Source organism: Propithecus coquereli, unplaced genomic scaffold (genome assembly GCF_000956105.1).
Source record: "Propithecus coquereli isolate 6110/MARCELLA unplaced genomic scaffold, Pcoq_1.0 Scaffold907, whole genome shotgun sequence".
Lineage (NCBI taxonomy): Eukaryota > Metazoa > Chordata > Mammalia > Primates > Indriidae > Propithecus > Propithecus coquereli.
Genome location: NW_012155363.1, coordinates 97,471 through 103,791, shown reverse-complemented (window position 1 = coordinate 103,791; position 6,321 = coordinate 97,471). Strand labels below are relative to the sequence as shown.

The 6,321-nt window shown below is 57.5% G+C and overlaps 1 protein-coding gene across 3 annotated transcripts in view; it reads right to left on the bottom strand.

Moving 5' to 3' along the window:
• Positions 1-6,321, bottom strand: part of SARDH (sarcosine dehydrogenase) — a 55,499-nt gene that overhangs the window by 4,931 nt on the left and 44,247 nt on the right. The window lies entirely within an intron of this gene.

The window sequence follows — 6,321 nt, the reverse complement described above, 5'->3', positions numbered from 1 at the left end:
GCTGCATTAGTTTTTTGTCACAACAAGTGACCACGACTGGGTGGCTTAAAGCAACAGAAATTAACTCTTAGATCTGGAAGTGCGGGGGCCACTCTTGCTTGTCGACCTCACTGAGTCCCCAGGGGCAAGGCCTGAGCGCTCAGCCCTGGGACCACCGAGCTCACAGAAGGACCACGGAGCCCCCCGATGGCAGAGGAGCTGCCCCCAGCCCTGCTCGGGCGGAGAAGCCCACGTGGTCTGTGCAGGAGCACGGAGGCCACTGTGCCGCCGCAGACCGGCTCCTCGTGAGCCTGAGACGTAATTGCACCGCCGCCAAGGGGCTGGGTTCTAAACGCTTCCGAAACAGCGCAAATTTGCTCTGAGTTCCCATTTGCCCAGACCTCTCAAAAAACTCAAAATTGACACAGAAAACCTACTGTTGACTTTTCCCTGCGTCCCTGGTGCAAGCCGTAGGCCCCTGACAAAGATTGCCTTGTCATCGGGGTTCTAATTTTAGACAGTGTATAGAGGAGCTTGGGGCTCAAACCAACCTCATTTTGAAACGGGAAAAATAACTTTTAAAGCACGCCCATTAACGATCCCACGATTGCAGATGCCTGTTCAGACACACACTCCTCACCCAGCCAGGTGAGAGGGCTGGCGTTCACAGGTGGGATGGAGCTCTGCCCTCTCCTGGCTCCGAGCAGCACAGTGAGGCCAAAGTCAGCTCCGCCGTACCCTGCGCACAGCCGGCCTGCAGCAGGCGCCCAAGACAGAGCAACAGGCAATGAAACAGACGGAGAGCCCAGAAATAGACTCTCGCGTACGGTCAAGTCCGTCACAGGGACGCCAAGACTGCTCAGTGGGGAAAGGGCAGTCTCTCCAACACACGGTGTTGGGAAAACCGGGTCTCCACCTGCAGGAGCATGAAGCGGGGCCCTTATCTGGTGCCATATCCAGAAATTTACTTGAAATGGAACAAAGACCTCACCATGAGACCTACGACTGTACAACCTCTAGAAGAAAGTATAGCGGGATCAGAAATGGCACCAAAGCGAGGCAACAGAAGCAAAAACAGCCAGATGGGAATGCATCACACGTAAATATTTTTGTGCACGAAGAAACACTAACCAACAGAGTGAAAAGGCAACCCACAGGATGGGAGAAAATATTTGTGAATCATGTATCTGATAAGGGTTTTTATCCAGAATAAATAAAACATGCTTACAATTCAACAACCAAAAAAAATCAAATACCCCCCTTAAAAAACAGGCAAATCACTTGAACAGACATTTCTCAAAAGAAGAAATACAAATGGCCAGGAAGCGTATGAAGGGATGCTCCACTCCACATCCCTGATCACCAGAGAAACGCAAATTAAAACCACCGTGGGAGATCAGCTCCCACTACCTTAGAACTACAGATGGGAAAAGAAAATAACTAGCGTCGCTGAGCTGCGGAGATCGGAGCCCCCGTGCGCGGCTGGCGGGACAGAGCAAGTGCTGCGGGAACGGCAGGCACAGAGCTGCCGAGCGACCCAGCAGGTGCACTCGGGGTGTGCTGTAGAGGCAGGGAAAGTGGGGTCTTGAGGGGGTGCCTGCACCCCGTGTGCACAGCCGCATCACTCACGGCAGCCATGGCGGGCAACCCAAGCGTCCGTGGGCGACCACCGCACAAAGCGCGGCCCGTCCACAGCTGGGCGCTGTCCGGCCTCACCCGGGAAGGGCGTCCTGACACCACAGCAACACGACGAACCCGAGGCCTTGTGCCGAGTGAACGGAGCAAGCCCCAGGAGGACTGACGCCGTGAGACCCCACCTGCAGAGTCCCTGGCGTCGCCAACTTCACAGGAATAGCAAGTGGAGGGGGGGTCGCTAGGGGCGGGGGACAGGGAATGGAGACTTGTTCACGGGGATGGTTTCCATTCTACAAAATGAAAACGTTCTGGAGGTTTGTTTCACAATGATGTGAACACACTTAACACTGCTGAACTGTTCACTTCAAAATGCTTAAGATGGTAAAAACCAACCACCAACCAACCAACCAACCAGGCACTGACCCGCCTCTCTCCTCCATGACGGGAAACCGAGGCCGGAGGGACGGAGTGACCTGCACTTTCGCAACATCCTCATCCTGTCCGGGCGCCAGGGACAGAGGAGCTGGGAGGGGCCTGGGATGCAGACACAGGTGGCATTGTTCCAGGCACTGTCCCTCCATAGCGCAGAGAATGCCGCCCGCCCCCAGCACTCACAGCTGACGCGGGACAGGTGGGGTGTCAGGCCATCCAGCCAGAGCGGGCACCGGAGTGGCTGGGGGCACGGGCTCCGGGGAGACGCAAACCCGCAGGGTCTAAATGCAGCCCCACGTTTCACCCCTGCAACTGGCCTTCCCTTGAGTCCCGGCTTCCACTTCTGCGAAGCCAGGCGCTCGAGTACGGCCACGTGGGGCTGCGGGACGCGCTCAGCACGGCATGCACGGCAGATGCAGCAGGTGCTTGCCACTCGGCGAGGCGAGTGCTACTGGCACCCGCACTCTACAGACCAGGAAACGGGACTCAGGAGGTTAAGTCACTTGCCCAGGCCCAGGGATGTCCTGGAAAATGTTTCGCAGTCAGCTCTGGGGGGCAGGGGGAGTTCCACAGCATTTACCAGTTTCCATTGTGTAAACTCTCCCGCCCTGGCTGATTTCAAGCCACCATGACCTCCCAGCCAGCTCGCTGGTCTTCCTGCAGGTTTAGCTATCGGCTCTCAGAGCTGGCGTGGCAGCCGGCGCTCGCTGAGAAGGCCTCGCCGCGCTAGTGGCAGAGCAAGCTTCGGCCAGCTGTTCCCAGCTCTGGAGCTGGAGCCGGCACTGCGAGACACACTCTTCCGCCCTTGACTTTGAGTATTTCTGGGTGGGAGAGGATATGTTCAGGTTTCAGTAAAGCGCGGGTCTGGGGGGTTCAATGCTGGGCACGTCACTGCACGTCCTGCCAGCCGTGCAGTGGCGAGGACTCGGGATCCAGGGAGGTGCTGGCCCTAGCCTCGGCTCAGCACCAGCGCCATGCTGGCACCCTGGGCGGTGGGGGTGCTCTGGCCATGTGCGTCATCGGAACCGGCCTGGAGTATGCCTTTGTGGGTAAATACCACAGGAGGGCTCGAGCAGATGTGCCCACAGACACAGGCTGACGTGTCTGGCCTTTTCAGATCACATTAGCTCATGGCGGTTATACAGAGTTCCAGGGCATCTTGTTGTGTGACAACACCCTCGACATAGCAGGCGTATCCTCCAAACTCGGTCATCCCCTGAGGATGGGAGGACCCCAGGTGCCCCGGAAATAAAGGCGGGAAGAGATTAGAGCATGTGCAGCCTTCTGCAGGGTCTGGGGCTCCAAACCCGCAGGAGAGGAAAGAAGCAAGTTGGTGGTAGGATGGGAGGAGTTTCATTTTTCCAACCTCCTGGAGACTCCCCAGACACCCATGATTCTAAAAGCATCCCACTGGGGGAGCGCTCACTCTCTCCCATTTGTCTGGTGCAGAAGTTAGTGTGTAGGGGGAGGTGATGAGGGGATGATGGTAGTAATGACAGTGGCAGTGGTGGTAGTTGGTGATGATGATGGTGGTGATGGTGGTGGTGGTGATTGGTGGTGGTGATGATGATGGTGGTATGGTGGTGATGGTGGTGGCGGTGATGATGAAGAGGGTAACGATGGTGGTGGTGGTGGTAGTGGTGGTGATGATGATGGTGACGGTGGTGGTGGTAGTGGTGGTGATGGTGGTGGTGGTGGTGATGATGGTGATGGTGGTGATGGTGGTAGAAATGATGGTTGAGGGTGGTGGTGATGGTGGTGGTGATGACGATGGTGGTTGGGGGGTGGTGGTGATGGGGGTGGTGGTGATGATGATGATGGTGACGATGGTGGTGGTGGTGATGGTGGTAGAAATGATGGTTGGGGGGTAGTGGTGATGGGGGTGGTCATGATGATGATGGTGATGGTGGTGGTGTTGATGATGATGGTGGTATGGTGGTGATGGTGGTGTTGGTGGTGGTTGGTAGCGGTCGTGATGATGATGGTGATGATGGTGGTGGTTGGTGGTGGTGGTGGTGATGATGGTGGTGGTGGTAGTGATGGTGGTAGAAGTGATGGTTAGGGGGGTGGTGGTTACAGTGATGGCAGTGATGGTGGTAACAGTGACTGGATAGTGACCAATTTTCCGGGAATAAGAATAAATAAAATGTGTGATGCTCAAACCACACTCTGTACACTTGAACCTCTCTGAGGATCTGCAAGGCTATCCAGGAGCTGGTCAATCTTGGGGTCCATCTCCCAGCCCTCGGGACCGCTGGGTCAGCCACAGACCCACCTCTCGTCACCCATCAGAGGAAAGTTCATCTCCCTGGCTGGCCCTGTCTCCAGAATACCAGATTTCTCGCAGCTCGTCAAAGCCCTGGGTTATCCCGGGGACACCTGTGTTCACTCACAGACCACAGCAGTGGGCTGCAGGGCGGGAACCTGGAGAGAAAGGACTCCGTGCTGCCCTTGCTGGGCCCTGGAGTCTCTGAAGCATGCACCTGGGGTCACTGAGGGACACCCAACCTTGTTCCGACCAGGACTTGTTCTTACACTTTTATAAAGCAAGCAGACTTCACCGTCTCTCCACTGGAGCTTGAATCGTGGCAGGGCACATGTGCCACAGACTGCGGCCACTAGTGCTTCTCGGCTGCATCATGGAAACTGCTTGTGATGTCACACGTCTGTCTAAGGCCTTGGAAAGTCTGTGCACGTTCCGCAAAGCGAGTTTTTAGGTGGTGGCTGACACCCAGTTGGCACAGGAACGCTCTGTGAATGCCGCGGTGTCTCTGGCGTGTCATGTTTTATCTAATGTGTGTGGGCGCGAGACTGCTCCGTCCTGAACTAATCGAATCCGAACAGCACGCCGTGGCCAGGACTTCTCACCGTCAGGAAAAGAAATCCAATTTCCTTTTGAGCTGAAATTAATTTTCAGAAGAAAATCGCTTTATCGCCACGCCACATGATGAGTTCCCAGCGCCTGCTGTTTCGCAGAGGGGCCCTGTCCTCGGCGAGGCTCCGGGAACACCGTGTCTGCACAGGCTGAGCTCTGGAGACACGGCGGGAGAGCGGGTCCTCGCTGGGAATCTCGCTGGCCCCGAGACAAATATTTGGGGAGTGAGGACAGCTGGGCCGCTGGCTGCGGGTGGACGGTAACGGCTCCCAGCCGCCTCGTCCTCTGGGGGTCCAGGGATCAAGGAAGCCTGGGGCAGGTCCAGGCAGCCCCGAGAAGAATGCTTGTAAAACGGCAGCCCCGGACACGCAGCTGGGACTCGCGCCCGATCTGTCCTGTGAGCGGGGCCACCGGGTCGCGGCAGGGGTTCTGCTCTCCCACCCGGGCCGGGGCCGCAGCTCCTTTCGGCGGGCGGGTGGCCGACTGCACAGGCACACGCGTTCCTCTCCCGCATCTGCTCGGCTGGGATCCCGCCGATCTATACACGCTTGGCCCAGCCCCACGCTCCGGCCGGCATTTTTTCACATCGAGGGACGTGTCGTCAACACGTTTTAAAGCCAGCACAAGACATTATTTAGAAGAAGATGAAATTCTCCCTGGATTCAGAGAATTCAGAGTGTCTGGACAGACTTAATGGGGTGGGCCAGAAGGAATTTTAGACACTGTCTAGGCTTTATGTTACAGATGGGGAAACCGAGGTCCAGAGAGATGTCGCACACAGGCTGGGGCAGGTCTAGAAGCCAGGTTTCTGGCTCCCAGCTCTACTGAGCTCCGGGTGACATGGAGGCTTTGGCCCCCGAGACCCGTCAGCGTCTGTGCTGACCCAGCTCCCAGCTCCCACCTGCCTGTGAGACCCACTGTGGGACAAAGGGCGGCGCCGGCCCCAGCCTTCGCAGCCTGAAGTCCTGCCAGTGGCCAGTCCCCACCCTTCCTGCTGGCCAAGGCCTAGGGAGGCCACGTGTCCCGGGCTCAGATCACTGAGAAGGCATGGCCTGGGCCGCTCCGAGGGACAGACTTCCAGGCCAGCAAGATGCATGACATCGACACCAAGGGACCAAAGCCCCTGTCTCCTTTGCCCACACCTGCCTCGGGCCCTCGTGGTGGTCACAGAGGACAGGATCCTGTGGCCGGCCACCACAGCCTCAACTGTACGCCATTTCTCGACGTCCCCCACCGTCACCTCACAGGAGCTAGACCTCCCAGCCACCCAGCAACTCCAAGCCCCTGCAGAAGACACGTGCAGAGCCCACCTCCAGGCCCACACTGGCCACTCCCGAGAGCTCCGGGAGGACGGGAGGAAGAGGGATAGGAAGCTGGTGCTGCCACTAGCGCAGGGTCTC